Source organism: Anticarsia gemmatalis, chromosome 27 (genome assembly GCF_050436995.1).
Source record: "Anticarsia gemmatalis isolate Benzon Research Colony breed Stoneville strain chromosome 27, ilAntGemm2 primary, whole genome shotgun sequence".
Taxonomy (NCBI): domain Eukaryota; kingdom Metazoa; phylum Arthropoda; class Insecta; order Lepidoptera; family Erebidae; genus Anticarsia; species Anticarsia gemmatalis.
Window position 1 is genome coordinate 4,077,596 of NC_134771.1, and position 19,000 is coordinate 4,096,595.

The window sequence follows — 19,000 nt, forward strand, 5'->3', positions numbered from 1 at the left end:
CTCAGTAGATTTGGCTGTGCGTTGTTCATCAGTCATCAGTAAGTCACTCAGCAACGAAAGAGTTTTTTACATAATTATGCTAAATTTCAGCCCGATTCGTCCAGTGGTTTGAGCTGTGCGTTAATAGATTATTATGTCAGTTACCTTTCAGTTAAATATATTTAGATATTTAATAATTTAAGGTACCATATTAACAACTTAAATTAATAAATATCAACTACAATATAACATGTTTTCAGTTGATATTTAATTAGTATTTGTAAGGGCACTTGGTGAATTAAAAATATTATTATACTAACGTAACTTATCAAAAACTCTTGCGACATATTTTTTCTCTTAGTTCTTTGTTCTACAAACAAATAATCGTGTATTATTACTCTATAGTGACAGAGTCTCACGATGTGCACTGATATGTGCAAATAAGCCTATTACAATTAGTGAGACGTACATAGAGGGTTGAAGAATGGATGAGGTAGGGTTTTTGACAACCGGCTGGGACGCGGAGTATCCAACTGGAGGTACCGCGTCCTGGCCACTTTATGGTGACTGTTGAAGGAACACCGTCAGGTTTTTAGTCGGTATGCCCAAATTTAAAACCGGAACGCCTAGCCGGCGGGAGAGCCCGACAGACCCCCGCTACCTCCCTGGAGCGGGACATGCAGTAATGCATTTTCCTGACGAAAAAAAAAGGGTTTTGACAAAAGTGTGTTGATTTGTGTCGATTTTTGTGTATAGTTAAAAGTAATATGTTAGCTTTATAAGTTGAAGCGCCCGTAGCCAGTTGCGCTCACCGGTCGGTCAACGATCTGTGGGTTAAGCAAACCTTGGCGCGGTCATTCCATAGATGGGTGACCGCATAGTGGTATTCGAACAGGGCGTCTCCGTGCTTCAGAGGGCACGTAAAAAGTCGGTCCCGGTTGTTGTCAATTAAGATAACAGTCGTTAAGCCACGTCAAAGGCCTTCGGGCGGCTTGAACAACTTTGACACTAGGTTGACCACTAACCATACGACAAGAAGAAGATAATTTGTAAATGAGAAATTTCTCATTTTAATCGGGGTTTTGTAAAAGTACTTATCGTTTGTGGACATATGAAAGTAATTTACTCATAGATGAAAACAAAATAGTATTCAATAGTCAACTGTCACGTTTCAAAGATTGAAGGAAAACTTCAGGCAGTAGAATATTTAACAAAGTAATTTAACTTTTTTTCAAACTTAAAAGTTACGTAAAGAGCTTCAAAAGCGAAGTAATCAATTAGTTAAACGTTGAAATTAAAACAAATATTTAAAACTACATTGCAAGTTTTTTTTAATTTATTTATTTCGCCGATTCACAGAAAAATGCTTGCTTATTATAAGGAACCAACAACAATTTTTTTACAAACTAACTAACACATTCACACCACCAATTTCAAATTGTAACTCTGCACAAACACCATATCCACACACTCTGTATCCCACATCTCTCGTGGACAGGATTAAAGGCGAGCTCACACTAACACAATATTTTGACAGCGCACCCCGCTGTGTGCGCGTGCCCTTACACTGATTGCGTAATCACTGAACTTTGATGGGTTATGTGTGAAAGTTTACATTCACAGATTAGGGGCTTATATTGGTCCCTTTTGAGGTAGTTTTTTTATGGAGAAAATATTTATCAATGACGGCTTAACCTCTGAATAAGTACCGATTAATGGAGTTAGAACAAATAAATAATTCATTATTTTGCATAATATTAGTTACAAATTCAAAAAGATCGGAGGGCATATTGAAAGTCAGTGGCTTGAAAGTCTGACAATTAGTCTAAGCCTAGGTAACTGGGTTGTGGAGGTCCGATAGGCAGTCGCTTCATGTAAAATACTGGTATCCAGCTGCATCCGGTGAGACTGGAAGCCGTCTCCAACATAGTTGGAAGATAGGCTAGGCTGATGATGATATTTTTATTCATTTGCTATCATTTTATATTTTTGATAGTTAATCCGTTAGAGAAACAATCTGTATTAAGTAGTAATACATTGCATTATATTTGTTTCCCACATAGTATTTGAGGAACCAAAACATAAGTTTTGAATTAAAGAAAACTACCAACTACTTTGATAGTTTTTAAATTGAGTTGCTCGGATTCCAGTAGAAAATTAAAAGGTTGGAAAAATGCCGGATACATCTTTTATACAAATAGACCTTGTGCATGGGACCATACATAAAATCGCTCATATTTTCCATATGCATAGGTAGATACCTAAGAGCTACGATCCTTACCAACTTTGCTTCATTCACATCCATACATCTTATCATACAAGACCGCTGGTTATAAATGCCACTTAACTGACTTAAAATAATTTCAAAATCTACAATTATACTAACTTTGATTACGTCGATTGTCGCCACGCCAATGCAATTGCGTTGGGAGGTCGTGGGTTCGATTCCCACACGGAGCAATTATTTGTGCGATCCACAAATAATAGTTTCGGGTCTGGTCGTGCTTTGTGTCCGTTGTTTGTATGTTTGTAAAAGTCCTCGCGACATAAGAGAAATTATTAATGCGGGAGTTATCTTTTTAAAAAAGAAAGAAATAATTAATACAACTCATTCTTAATAAAACAATTATCGCAACATAATCCACCCTAATGACGTCATCAACCCCTGCGCGTTAATTCGCAACCCCTAGGCTTATTCCGTACCGTTTGATGGGAATCGTATGGGGGAGTAAGTGTGAATTATTATTGATTGTGACTTGATTTAGATATTTATTGAGTTAGTAAGTTTTGCTTGAGGCTCAATCTGAGGGAAATTTTGTTTCAAATTGTCGCTTAATATTATGTCTTTTTTCGGGTTGTTATTTATCATTCTGCTTCTTCTTCTTGTCGTATGGTTAGTGGTCAACCTAGTGTCAAAGTTGTTCAAGCCGCCCGAAAGGCCTTTGACATGGCTTAACGACTGTTATCTTAGTAGACAACAACCGGGACCGACTTTTTACTTGCCCTCCGAAGCACGGAGGTGCTCAGTTCAAATACCACTATGCGGTCACCCATCTATAGAATGACTGCGCCAACGGTTGCTTTACCCGCAGATCGTTTACCGATCGGTGAGCGCAACTGGCTATTTGTTCTGCTAAGTTGTATCCAAAATGTTCAGCCTTTTTGACCAGAATAAGACAAATTTTTATATGACACATATTTATAATCATAGTAAGATTCATATGCAAGTCTGCTAGTGGTGTTTATTATGCTTTTAAGACTAAACTCTGGTCAATTTTCATGAAATTCAGCATTAAAGTAGTAAAAAAAGAAGCGATAAATCGCTGCTATCTAGTAAAAAAACAAGTACAATAAAAAGCTCGCCATCTGTTTATCAACTCGCTGGTAATTTCTTGACAAAACACTTAGAAATAACTTTTTGCCCAGACTCAGGATTCGAACCCAAAACCTTTGCGTCGCAGTCACATACATTACCGACTACGCCACAGAGGCAGTCACAAATATTATCCTAAAAATAAATACTGAATTGAGTTCCCAACATAATTCTATTAATGCAAAACCATACAAAAAAATAACATTTCACAAGCCCAAAACATCCCACACAAACATAAAAGATCTAATCATATACAAAGGTAACGCGGTCAATTCGCACAATGGCCTAATCAGCCGGTCAAAGGGGGTAGTCGACCGTGTGACGTCACAGAGGGGGGGAACTCAAGTGGAAACATGAATTAGTACTGACTGTTCTGTTTATATAGAGAAGGGATTTTTGTTGCTACTTTTGCAAGCTTGGAAGGCACATAAATAGTCGATCCCGGTTGTTGTCAAATCCTACTATCCGACTAATATTATAAATGCGAAAGTTTATGAGTATGTATGGATGTTTGTTGCCCTTTCACGCAAATATTACTGATCCGATTACTATGAAATTTGGTATGTAAGTAGCTGAAGACCCAGAATAACACATAGGGTACTTTTTATCCCGGAGTTCCTGAGGGATCGGGATTTACACGGGAAGGATTTCCACGCGGACGAAGACTATTATTATATAAAATTCTTCTGTTACTGACTGACTGATGGACAACGCACAGCCGTGACTACTGCGTAGAAACTTGAGATTTGGTATGAAGATTGCTTAGGAAGTGTAGAGAAGCACTGAAAAAGGATTTGTGGAATAAAAATGTAGTAAAAACGGGAAAACTAAAGTCTAAGCGAACGAAGTCGCGGGCCGTCGCTAGTATATATTTTTTTAAATGTCACAATGAATTTTTTCATAAACTCTAGTCCAGTTACTAATTGATAATTCTACTAATTATTCATGAACCCGAAAACTAGCCACACACTTTAACCTCCAATAACCTTTTAGTTTAGTACTTACAAAACCTAAATAAAAAGTTAATACTCATAATATCAACTATACAATATTTTCCAAAATAAAAATCCCTTTATAAAATAATAATATTTACAACAAATCGAATTTCGTACGACCAGTGATTTTAAACCTTCGAAGGGTGAACGTGAAAAACTGCGCGCAAGCCTCCAGGGCAAAAACCTCAGAGAGCGGTGCGTTTGGTGCGAGCGAGAGGAGTGTATGTGCGAGCGAGAGGGGGGAGAAAAACTTGCGTCTGCGCAACCACGCTCGCATATCTGGGAAGTGAGCGACATAGAGTAAGGGAAGGTAGATGCGATTTTTATTTATATTATACAATAGAAATAAGGTGTTTTCAAATAATTGTTCAATGTAATCTTTAGTCTTAATTCAATTTATCTATATAAGTAGGTATGAACTTATATATTGACAACTTATAAATCTAAATACACATTATATTTTGGTTACCTTAAAAGTAGAGCTAATGCAGCTCTACTTAGTTTGGAATCAAAATGACCAATATGAGTTGTCCAATGATACTCCAATTCTAGGTTAAAAAGCTTGAGGCATTTTTTAAACAAATCTTGAGTCTTTGACTGTAAAATTTCGTGAGTAAGTGAATTTGGGATTTCAATTTAGTTTTTAGCCCTATTACTATAGATAATACATAACATATTTTAATCTATGGATGTGAATGAAGGAAAGAAAGTTCGTAAGGATCGTAACAAGTGGTGTTCTCTGGTTTCTGCCTCTCTCTAAGTATGTAAGTACAATCTAAAATAATTATCACTTGCTCTAACAGAGAAGAAAACGTGATGCAACTTTGCATGCCTGATAGGATGTTTTTTTTAACCCATTACCGTCCCACTGCGGGTCAAGGGTATCCTCCCAAACGAGGGGGGGGTTAGGCTTTGAGTCCATTAATTTTAGGTATGCAAGGTTTCATCACGATCTTCGTCCACCGTTAGAGCAAGTGATAATTATTTCTAATACAGGCATTACTTTGGAAAGTAATTGGTGTGTTGCCTCGAGTTTGAACCTGCAACCACTTGCGTGGAAGGTGCCAACTACTTACTAAAAAAACTAAAACTAGTTTTCTACCTATTCCCTCTTCTTCATCATAATCTATCGTTTCAAAGCACGTCGCCGCTGCGCCGTAAGTCGCTTTTGATGTGTCCAGCAAAAAAGCCAGCCTTAGCCTAGTCCATTCAAGCACTAGATTTGTATATAATTAATTGGTATTTTTACCTTTTTAACTTGTTTTTATATTCTTCCGTTGAACACCATATGTCACTGAGGTATGTATGGGAAAGTTATTTTTTCTGTTTGTCGGTCTGATTGAGATGTTTTATGTAAAACGGATTGAAGACTTGTAGTTGTTACGAATGATTTAAAACGGTTAGATCTATCACGTATGTCAGATGACAACTATTTGAAAGCCACTATGCTGGTATATTGTTTGTTCCCTTAGATAAAAGTCTATGTATTAATACGTGAAGTAAAAACTTGGGACCAATATTTACGAAAAACGCGCGGACGCAAAAGTATGAAATTCGGCACACTTATAGTTTATGCGTAGTAGGACTGCAGCACGAATATTTTTTAATAATAATGCTTTAGAGGTACATTAAATCAATAAGTAAAAAGTTACACACTCTACCATGCATTTTACATTTGTCTATATACATAGAGCTCTGACATAGACATAGAGTACCGTCTTATATGTTTTCTGTGGTCTAAGTAAATGTCATACATTTTTATATTAAATAACTTATAATTTAAATTCACTATAGTCTAATTTCGGTGATTCACAGGTTACGTCAAAACAGCATTGTACTGAATAGTGACCACAATTTGACGTACATTCGTTGTCAACTGAGATACGTGATAAGCAGGTTTGCTATGAGAGTGGTCTTTTGCGGGGCACATTGTGTCTTCTTCTCAAAATCAAATCATTTATTCATTTAGATCAAATATTGACACTTATGATAGTCGTTACTATTACTGAATCTACCACTAGCTCGGAAACGGGGTAGAACCTTATGAGAAGAGCTAGCAAGAGCTAGGTTCTCAATGATTAATAGACTTTCAACAAAGATCTGAGCAATATTTTATTTGTATTCCTATATATCTGACTTTCGAAATAAAAATGACACTGTGGTTATGTAAAAAGTTCAATCTGGATTTAACTATAATAAATCTGGCGACGCTGGCAAAAACTTGACGTAAAACCGACGGCACTTGCTTTTCTTTACTGTTTAATGATATTACCCTAATTCTAAGTATAACTCTAAGTAATTAGAAGTATTTTAAGTTAATAATAAGTACTAAGAATGTCTTTTTCTTTGCCTTTCTAACAAGTAATTAGTAATTTAAGATGTGTTTTTCAACTCAGTTTCCAATCTTCATTGCATAAATCAGACTCTCGGTATGTCCCCTCTGAATTGATGATAAATGCCATGAAATCTACAATAATTTCGTTTTCTAGTGATTTCGATTTAAGTATATTAAAGTCCTTAATTTTTGACTAAGTCAAAACTCGTAAACTACATAATATCAGATGTAGAATTATAATCCGACGGAAAAGTTTCGAAGAAGTCTACATTATAGCATGGTCTACAGATATTTATTTGTTTATTTATCTGACTACACTTTTGGAGAAATAGTTACAATGGCCATCATGTAACTACTATACTGTTCCGCGTATCATGGCTTTAATTCCCACTGGTAGCAAAATATATTAGTGTAATAAGCATACTATACCAAACTAGTAAATTTTTTCGTTGCATTTTTATCTAATATATAAAATTCTCGCGTCACAGTTTTCGTTACCATAGGTACTTCCTCCGAAACGGCTTGACCGATTTTGATGAATTTTTTTGTGCTTATCCGGTATCTATGAGAATCGGCCAACATCTATTTTTCATATTCCTAAGTGTTTTTTATTTATATGGCAAAACAACTTTTGCCGGGTCAGCTATTTAAAATATAATAATAGAATATGGGATTAAAGTAAACATGTATCTTACCTTGCATTGCTTGATGTTTCGGTGCAAGTTACACTAGCCGTGGTCGCAAGTTGACTGTCGCAAGTGATCATCGGTTCTGAAACAAAAAATACGTAATAAATAAATAATAATAAATTTACCCAATTAATGTTCCACTGCTGGTCAAGGGTCTCTTCCCGTAATGAGGGAGGGCTTAGGCTTTGAGTCCACCACGCTAGCCAATTGCAGGTTGGGGAGTTTGCATATCTTCAAGCACTGTTTTAAAGAACTCTCAGGCAAGGTTGCATCACGATGTTTTCCTTCACAGTTGGAACATGTGATAATTATTTCTAATATTGTTCATAATTTAACTTGTGTTAAAATTAAATTCAGGTGTGTTAAATTTAGTTCAATCTCAATTTTTTTTATTCCTATATTGAAATCATTTCAGTTTTTTGTCTTGTCAATTGTCATAACCAAGATTTGGCTTTGAGTGCATCGAACGTATTCTTAAATAGTTTGATGTTCTTTCAAAGATTTTATGTACCTATTTAATTATGCAGATAATGACAATTACTCACATATTATTATATTACAGTACTATGTAAAAACTCATTTTTCATCATGTCAACACAGTTGGACATTAATTGAATCTGAATTAGGTGTTTACTTTACTTTACTTATTTATTATTATTTGTTATTCTTGTGTCGCGGGTATTTTTACAAACGTATAAACTGACACACCCGTTAAACTAAAACCGAAACTTTGTATCATTATATTTTCCCTCGTGCAAATCAAATGTACCACACTTATATTACAACAGCCGGCTAATCACGTAAATAACCGAAATGGTTCAAAAATTAACACTTCATAGAAACGTAAATAGCTCTGAAATAATAATTATTTCACCTTAAGCTTGACACATGAACACATCAACTTCAATCGGCCGTTCTAATAGGCCAATTTCGTACTAATCGCTCAATAACAACACACGCGTTTTGGATGTGCGACGACAAAAACATGCCGACAAGTAAAATGGCCGCGCCGTTTTAATTTGTATGCAGCTTTGGTGCAATTAAAATCGTTTAATGTCAAGCTTTTTTAATTTATGGTCTTGCGACTTGTAACGCCATCTGTCGGTGAGTAGCGGTACTATTGAAGATGTGTGTTAAAATTAAGTTGGATTTTGGATGTTTTTAATTGTCTTCTATAAATTTATTGTTAAGATACTTATTAAAACAAAATAAACCTATTTAAAAAATGTGTTTTGATAGTTAGTGTTTAATTTTAGTTTTAATACAAAATTAGTTTGGTAGTGATTTTAGCAAGTGATGTAGGTACTTTGAATACTACCACTGTGTAAATAGTGCATCAGTACAATATAGTAATTATTATGTGTAATATAACGTTTATTATATAATGAATAAATATTAAAAATAATATAATTTGATGATATTGATTTATCACCTAACCGTAACTGAAATAACATTCAATTTAAAATAGGTACACTTAAAGTGTAATGTCACTATTACTTTGGTTTGTGTTATAGCGAAAGGTATAGGTAACTTAAGTGTCATTTAAAATTGAGTGTTGCTTTAATGACCAGCTTTCTCTCTCTCAAATTATATCAACCACATTGTAAAACTTTTGGCGATTGAAAAGACTGGCCGTGAGTTTCTTGCTAGCTCTTCTTATAAGGCTCTACACTTTCCGAGCTAGTGGTAGATTCAGTAATTGTAACGACTATCATAAGTGACAATATTTGACCTAAATGAATAAATGATTTGATTTTGAAATGGTTTTTACTTGAAAAAAAACTCAATTTAAGTTACGCTTTAGTTTCATGTTACTTTAATAGATATAGGTACCTTAAGTATCATTTAAAATTTAGTGTTGCTTGAATGATCAGCTCTCTCTTTCTGTCTCTCAAAAATACATAAAACATGGGTCTTATGTATTCAACATATACCTAACAAGATTTATTTCTAAAACCAAGGTTTCAATCCTATGCACTAGTCATCAGGTAGTTACACATTATATAATAATAAATTATAATTATATACGTCTGTATGTAATTGACTTACTGAGAACAAACGTGACGATAACGAGGTCCCAAGTTCAGTTCTCGGAATAAAAATATGTTCTTGACCGTATTTTGTCAGTAATTTGTTGTAACCCAAAAATTGGAACAAACCCTTTGTTTTATAAGTATTTACTTTAATATATAAATAATATCACGATCGTTATACCCGAAGGTGTAGGCAGAGGTGTATGAAATACACTCATGTTTCGCTATTAAGTGTTAGTCCCATGTATAGGGGGCAAGCCTATTGCCATATACTGGGCATATTACTAAATTTCGAGCTACTATATAGAATTATGTTACATAAATAAGGAAAAGACCAGTAGCACCCTGTCCGACTCGACAATGGTATTTTATGATGTATATTAAAATATTTCTCAATTTATATAGATACACTATATCATATCGGTGATCTCTTGCAAAAAAATCAGGTGCTTACTCTTATCCAGCGGTTCTATATGACAACATATTATATAGATGTGACTGAAGCAACGAAAGTTTGTAAGGATCGTACCAAATGGTGTTCTTTGGTCTCTTGCCTACCCTCAATAATAGCTCAGGATTTGGTAACCTGCCTGGTATATGGCAATAGGCTCGCCCTTTATTACATTGGACTAACTTGATAAATAGCGAAATACGCATATTTTTCTTACACCTCTATCAACACATTATGGTGAAACAGGCGTAATGCCATGTATATATGAATATACATCTGTCTACTACTTTGTGTACAACAACCGTGATGTTACAACAAAATCCATTAGTAATTAGTTAAATATTTCACCCTTCGATATTAATTTAGTTAAAAGCTTACACGAATATTACATTAATGAAGATTACTTTATTAATTTTGTTATATTACGACGTGGCACTATTAGGGTAAGCAGTAATGTATTAATATTATTATGTATTAATACATTTTCTATTGCTTGAAATTTAAGACTAAATGAAAAAAGCGAGTATATTATTATGTCCTTAGTATGTATTTAATCTTTTACTAGAGGCCGCCCGCGACTTCATCCGCGTGGAAACCCTGCCCGTGTAAATCCCAATCCCTCGGGAACTGTCAAATCTCATTGATATGATCCGTGTGTATCTTTCTAGGGCGTTAACTCCTGGCATTACCATAGAAATTTGAAGAAAAGAAATACTATCATACTAATATTATACATGCGAAAGTTTGTGAGTATGTATGTACGATTACGATGGAATATGGTATATAGGTAGCTGAAGATTTAGAATAACACATAGGCTATTTTTATCCCGGAGTTCCCGAGGGATAGGTTACGGGAAGGGTTTCCACGCGGACGAAGTCGCGGGCGGCCTCTAGTTTCAAATAAATTATAACACATAACTTTCAATATGGTGGTCACACCGCACCTTAGATTTTCGACAGAGGTGGATTTACGTTGACAAATTACATGGGGGTTGAACACACCTACCAGCGAAATATGGGGTGAATTTACAAATATTTAGGGTACATTTTTATGCTGCCATATTTTCAAATTTTTCCATTAATTAATTTAAAACTTGGCTAGTATTAAAACTGTTCAGATTTGGTGTTTCCCTGCGTTTAGAGTATTATTGATGACTAGCTGATCCGCGCAACTTCGCTTGCGTCACATAGGTTTGGCACATAGGCATTGGTCGTAGCGTGATGATATATGTATAGCCTATAGCCTTTCTCAATAAATGGGCTATCTAACACTGAAAGAATTTTTGAAATCGGACCAGTAGTTCCTGAGATTAGCGCGTTCAAACAAACAAACTCTTCAGCTTTATAATATTAGTATAGATAGATTATAATATTAGTATAGATTTATTTTGATATTTTTTATGATACCTAATATAATGCACTTGGTTAGCGCGGTGGACTCAAGGTCTAGCTCTTCCCTCGTTTGGAAAGAGATCCTTGCCCAATATTATAACAGGCAAACATAGTCATGAGATTAAAATAAATAGATCGTTAGATTGCATTAATTTAGAAACATATTAATTAATAATTAATGTTTTGACAAACAAATAATATGGACAACAATTTTCATCTTTTATTTTATCATGTGGTTAGTGATCATCCTGGTGTTAAGCTTTACGTCTGCTATTTTAATTGACAACAACTCGAACTAACTTTACGTGCCATCCAAAGCACGAAGACGCTCAGCGAAATTATCACTAAGTGGGTACCCATCTACGAAATAACCGCGCTCGCTTAGCTCCTAAATCATGCACTAGCTGTACAGAATCAATTAAGTTCTTTCTTATTTTATTTTCAGATCAACGGTGACCAGAAGAAAGGCTGAAAAGCTTCAGGAATCTATGTTCACGACCAGCCCTCGTGTAAATCAAGTTTTAAGTCCTATTAAAGAATCTAAAAAGAATGACTGAAAAGATGTATCTGGAAAAAATGTGTAGCTATCAAACTTAGAAAATATATTATATGAAAACATATTATAGGTAAATAAGTACGCATGTAACATAGTTGACAATACTGTTTGTTTTCCTAATAAAATAAAATAAATAAATCAAATTAATATTGAAATATTGAACTCCTTATTTATACTTTGATCCTCATCATGGCTTAGCCTTCCTTCCAAACTATGTTGAAGTCGGCTTCCAGTCTCACCGGATGCTGCTGAGTACCAGTGTTTTTCACGGAGCGTTACCTGGGATATAACACGATACCCTTCGGTAAGACTGGTTATCAGACTTTCAAGCTTCTGACTACTGTTAACGACTGTCAAAGATCTTCGAAATTGACAGCCGGGACCCACAATTTAACGTGCCTTCAGAAACACGGATGAACTCGATATGTATAAGATGGTCACCAATCCACAGAACAACCTCGGCAAGCGTAGCTTAACCTCAGAGATCGATCCGCGCGGCTGTTGTTAACTAAGCCACGAGCTCCTCGAGCCTTGATCCTACGCGTGTGAAACACAGCGGTCGAAAGTGTACAACTCAAAAGTTTTGACACCGCACTATCATTTAGTCAAATAAAACGGACGCCGGCTAGTTTCTAAGCCGTGAATAATGATTGTAAACGCAAATATAATCGTTGAAGTATACTTAGCGTGCTGCGAGCGTGGGTGGACTCTTTCATGGAACTCCCGGAGTTTTGAGAGCAATGCTGTTGTCCATTTGGTTCGACATATGAATAATATAACTTCACTGATCAGTGAAAAATAGGTTGGACAACTATTTGCGTCATGATATTCTTTAGATATCGATTATATACCTATAAATATAAAGTGTGTGTGTAGGTGTTTTTTAAGGTTGGTAATCGTCCTTGTGGAAGAGTAAACTTTTCATCAAGTCATCTGTTAGAAACATACCTAACGTTTCTTTACTATAATACCTGAAATATTTTTTTGTTCAAAATAATGTTAGCTATTTAGCCCATGCAGCTCCGATTGTAGGTATGTAAAGAGAGTTGTTGTGTAAGTATTAATAAAGAATAAGTCATGACAACATAGGTAAGTATATTGTTACATTAAAAATATTAATAGTATGAATATTAATTTTCAGTTCTTTTAAAACATAACAAACGCCATAAAACAAACTATTTTAAAATGGGTAGTAGTTAGCGACGTTGCCATACACACCTCCAATACCATTATAGGGCCCAGGACCAGGACCCATCTACAAAAAGTTCAAACTAAGGTTACTTAGTTACTACTACTTAACCCACTGATCGTTTATCAATCACAGATCACATAGCTAGCTACAAACGCCTTACATTAACATTTCAACCATGTGTCGGAAATCTTTCACAAAATACAAATGGAAAACACACGGTACATTGCCTGCGGCGATGTTCGTTATAATTACGCTCCGTTTCGGGGAACTGCGCCTGTTTATTACCGGCTACCGTGATTAGATGCTGCACAGATATCTTTGGGAAAAAGGAACGTTGTTTTTGGACTTTTTTTAGTAGTGTGTGGTGAATGTAGTCTTAATGGGAGCATTACAAAGTGGTAGGGAGTTCGATTGTCAGTTGTTGTAACAAATTTATTGTATTTGCTGCTAAACATGGCTGGTGACTCTAGGTATGGATAGAATTTTTAAAAAACTAGTCGCTTTTTTTCAAATTTTTAAGTATTAGTAACCAAATGATGACTATTCCTAAAAAGACACAATACTTTTTATAAAAGAAAATATTGAGAAAAATTATATACAAATCGATCATTTCAAAAACACATTCGCTTAAAAATTCTCATACAAATATACATGAATGCGTAGAAACACATCGTAAATGACATTGTGGAAAGCAAATACCAAAAAACGCGACTAGCTACGATTTCTACAAACTACTTTTGCTTCATTCACATCCATACATCTTGTCATACACGTATTTGTGTAAATAATATCAAATACATAAAAATTAATAAAAAAAAATTCTCACGATATTCGATGACACTATGAATTTATAAATTAAAAAATAATAAAATCAAAAAGTGGTGAACCGATACATCGATACTGCGATAACAAAAATGCCTCAGGCGGGACTCGAACCTACGCCCCAGTAAGGTAGCTCCTGAGAACAAAAAATAAGATAAAAAGATACTGTATTTTTATTACATACTTTTTAAGTACATATTTATGTAAAACAGTGTTTTATAAAGCTTATAAGACATTGTTGACTGCCCCTTTGGCGTGGTCGGTAGTGTATGTGACTGCCGTGCAAGAAGTCTCGGGTTCGAATCCTGGGACGGGCCAAAAAGTATTTTCTGACTTTTCTCAGATATGGCCTGGAGTTAGGAAGTTGAGGTCGCAGACCTGCGTACCCCGAAGAGCACGTAAAACCGTCGGCCCTGCGCCTGACCTTTCTTTGGTCGTGTCGGTTTAGCCGTCCCACCAGACTATGAGAGTAAAGGAATAGAGAGTGTATTGTGCACACACTTGGCCACTGAAAACAAAGTCCTGCACAGTTGGATGGTTCAATGAAACTGGCCTATCTCGTTGACAACTAATGTACGTCAAATTGATGATCACTATTCAGTACATTGCTGCTTTAACGTGACGTGTTAATCAAAATAATCTGAGAGAGAAAACAATGTACAGCATAATAGCTTTTCAATAGTTGTCAACTGTGATACGTGATAGCCTCCCAGATATTTGTCCGGGTGGGATTTGAATCCGCCACAAGCGGTGCTAAGCCAAAAATACTGCTTCCTTTCATGAACAGTTTTAAAGAAATCTTCAGAGGGTACGTTAAAAGTCTGTCTCGGTTCGTGTCAATTAGGAAAACAGTCGCTAAGCCGTGTCATAGGCTATCGGCTTAAACAACTTTAACACTAGGTTGACCACTAACCATACGATGAATAACCGAATTAAAATTACTTATAGCGTCAAAATAAACTACTTAGATACATACCGACGTATAAAACCGTTATTTCAAAACGCTGTAGGCAAGGCCTTATAAACTTCAAACACTATCCATTCTTAAAAAACGCGTATCAGACAAAAATCTGTCTTAAAAAAGACTAAAATGGCTTAAAAAAAGCCTTCGGAAGCCGCAAGAGGATGAATTTGAAGCCGGCCGTACATAACCCATAGATTAATTTGATAAATGCATGGTGTGTACTATAATTATGAATTTTATTCACCATAGCCCGTTCCATGGGTGTTTTTTGGTTTGATGTTGTTAGAAACTAAGTTTGCCTCGCGGTTTTACTTGTTTTTATGTGCTTTATTTCGCTTTTGTGTTTTGTTTTAATTCACCCAAGAAAATAAACTTATTTTAATGAAAGAAAATCTCATTTTTAACTGATCTATGTTTCAAACAAAGTCTTAATAGAATATATTTAGCTATTTATGTTATTTTCTTGCTAGATTTCTAATGTTTCAAGGACAAAATAATAAATATGTCTAGTCCTAAGAACTCCTCTATTGTCAAGTGAAATTCGCATTTAATTCAGTTCAGGTGTAACAAAGATTAACGCGGCCAAACAGCCAAACATAAGCCTTTTCAAAACTTATGGCACTGATACCTAAAAACTTCTTACAATTTTTACATGTCTTAATATCATGTAATTAACTAACAGCACTTATAAAAATATTGTGGTTATTTAAAATACATACAGACAGACATTTTAATTTTTAAGTATAGATTAGGTATCCATGTTTTTTTTTCTGGATCAATATTTATTAGAAATATCGCCGTCCACGATTTATTGACGAGAAAAATGTGTGTGCTATGCGTCATACCGTCAGTTTTTTATTAGACAATGGTATATGAGTAGACAGCCAATGAGAATTTTGTAAAAAATAAAAGGTAGAATAAAACTGAATTTAACCTATTGCTGTCCCACTGCTGGGCAATGGTCTTCTCCCAGAATGAGGGAGGGTTAGGACTAGAGTCTACCACGCTAGAGCGAGTAAAGAACGATGAATATGTTTCTTCTAGAACTAACTAATGTTTATTCTAAGCATTGCAGTAGACAAGTTTTTTAATTATTATCAGTTGTCTGTTTACTGTAGTTCAAGCTCTGCTTAGTTTGGAATAAGATGGCCGTGTGTGAGTGGTCCAAAGATATTTTTTTTATATTTAATACAAAAAGTTTAAACCTATCACATAAAAAAAACAGAATACTGTTTTGTAAGCTTTCACATACACTACAGTTTCTAATTTTTTATAGGACAGTATTTACCGAAAATGAACCCATAATGTCTACGTGTCACTACAGAAAACAAGATTGTTATACCCGAAATCTTAGGCAGAGGTGTATGAAATACACCCTCGTTTAGCCATTAACAATGTTATCCCCATGTAATAGGGGGCGAGTCTATTGCCATATACCGGGCACGTTACCAAACTCTGAAATACTATTGGGAATAATCTATTAGAAAAAGTCCAGTAGCACTTTGTCCAACCTAGGAATTAAACCGGGGACCTCGTGGTCAGTAGTCGGATATACCACTGACCGCGCCACAGAGGCAGTTATTAAATCACATATCATAAATCAATACATCGTCACGTTATATAAAAATAACAGTTATTATTTCATAGCGTTATTAAATAACAGTTATTTAATTGAAGCAGTACCCATATTGTTAAAATGTGCTAAATTATATAATTTATTATGAACGGTAGCTGAGTAATTACAAATTTTGAAAATTATTATAATTTTATCTTGAAGAAAATAATGTAAGCTTGCGTACTGACTTGTAACGACAGAATAAAAACATTAACTTACTTTATTAAATATTTTTTAGTAATTAATAATAATAATATATATCTACTAGCTTATACCCTCGGCTTTGCTCGCTTGTTTTTTTATGAAAAATAGTAGTCTTTGTTTGTTTCATTGTCTTCAGTTATATACATGCCAATTTTCCTGAAAATTACTTCATCGGACGCTCAAACGGAGAAAGCCTCAACAGTGATTAATTTATTAGTAATTATTAGTATACAGAGTACTACATGTTGTCATGCCCGGAGTGCCTTGACTCTTGCTCATACCAGGACCTCATGAGCTGTACAGAAAACGCCGTACACGTAGCGAAATACTGGGCTGGCAGTATATAGCAAGACAGAAAGTGTTATACACTATTTTCAGTATTAATACTATAATTGTTTGCCATCGACACGCTAAGAAGAAGAAGAAGTATACAGAGTGTGTCACAAAAGTCTTAAACTGAGTTACAGGATTGATTGTAACAATCAGAAAGAAAATCTATTCTATGTAATTTGAAAATTTTGTAAAAATGTCTTAAAAACCTAGTAATTTGGTCAAACTGTAAATTTTGACGGTTATTATAGAAATATTAAATAATTACATACATAAAATCATGCCTTGTTTCCTTCCATAGGCGTAGACCATAGACCAGAGAACGTCACTTGATACGATCCTTACAAACTTCCCTTGCTTCATTCACATCCATACATCTTGTCATACAGGACCGCCGGTTACGAGTAGCACCTGACCTTTTTGTAAGACATCACCGGTATGATATGTGTATGTCTTTCTTTAATATTGTTTAAAAAAATACTTATATTTTTTCTTGCAGTCCATACTTACTCGTCATCTGCCCGCGGCCATTTTGAGAGTATAATTTTTTAAAATAAAAAACATGAACGATCTGCTTAGAGCAAGTTTTTTATTTAGTTTTTACAAAATATTTACGTGCTCGTAATAAAAGAATAAAACTTTGAAACCCAGCTTCCTGTAATTTTATAACTTTTTCTATAGCATGGCTACAAAATTATTTGAGCTTTGATTTGCAAACTTTGTATCGTTTTGCATTTATAAAGAATGGCATAAATACATCCTTATTTCCAACTATGTTGGAGTCGGCTTTCAGTCTCACCGGATGCAGCTGAATACCAGTACTTTACATGGAGCCTTCGGACCTCCACAACCCAGTTACCTGGGTAATAACTCGATACCCCTCGGTAAGAGTGGTTGTCAAACGACTTAACTTACAAAGATTTAACGAACAAAGATTTTAGAAACTGACAGCCGGGACCCACAATTTAACGTACCTTCCAAAACACGGAGGAGTTTGATAAGAATTAAATGGTCACCCATCCACAAAACTTCCTCAGCAACTTAGCTTAACTTGAGAAATCGATCACTGCGGCTTTTTATGTATCTGCTTACCCCCGGTTTCTGAATACATTTAGCGGTAGTTTATTTATTCAATTACGTTTTTTTTATTGTATATAATATAAGTTTTGAATACATAAACTGCCGTTAAATGTACCTCAGAAATCGGGCGTTAGTCACAAGCTCCTTAGCTAATTTTAATAGATTATTTTGAACATAACACATCAATGTCAAATCAATGTCAAATATCACATAAAATTCTACAAAACCCTGCGGCCTCAATCAATCACATCATCAATATTTTTGACAATATTGACAGTGTTCAAAAATATAATAAATTTTAATTTCAAATTATGTCCCAAGGGCGATATCTTTAAGTGAGATAATATCTACAAGGATACTAATATTTGGCGCCTGATTTTGCTAATAATACTACTGTTCATACCTACAAGCATATCCCTAAATAGATTTTGCCTGTGACTTCTTTTGAGTTAAACTACCTATGTTTTTAATTTCTGCTAAAGAGTCTGTTTTTCATGTAAAATTAGTCCTTTGATGCAAGAAAATTTGTAAATCGCATTTTTACATAATTGAACTTTAACATATTATATATTTTCATATTATTATAAACATAAGTGTATAAACTTTTACATATTTTAATATCATCGGTGTGAATTGGCGAGGATGCTGTTTGTATTTTAATCTCACGATTAATTAGTTTTCAGGGCTAAATGTGATGTAATTATTTTTATCAATAAACATAAGTAAGAAAGTTTATATCGCTGTCGTATTATACCTTACCTGTTGTAATGAAAGTGTATGTATGTCGTAAATAAATAAGAAATATGAAAAAACATAGAATAATTTAGCTGACTGGACTTCTCTCACTGTGAGTCGAGACCCTTCCAATCGTTTTAATTAAGATGATGAATCAAACATCTTGTCATCTTTGAGCCGAAGTATTCGCTTGAGGCACTAAATCACTGATCCTTCGATAATTCCGCCGAAATATAACTTATGGAAACGGTTCAT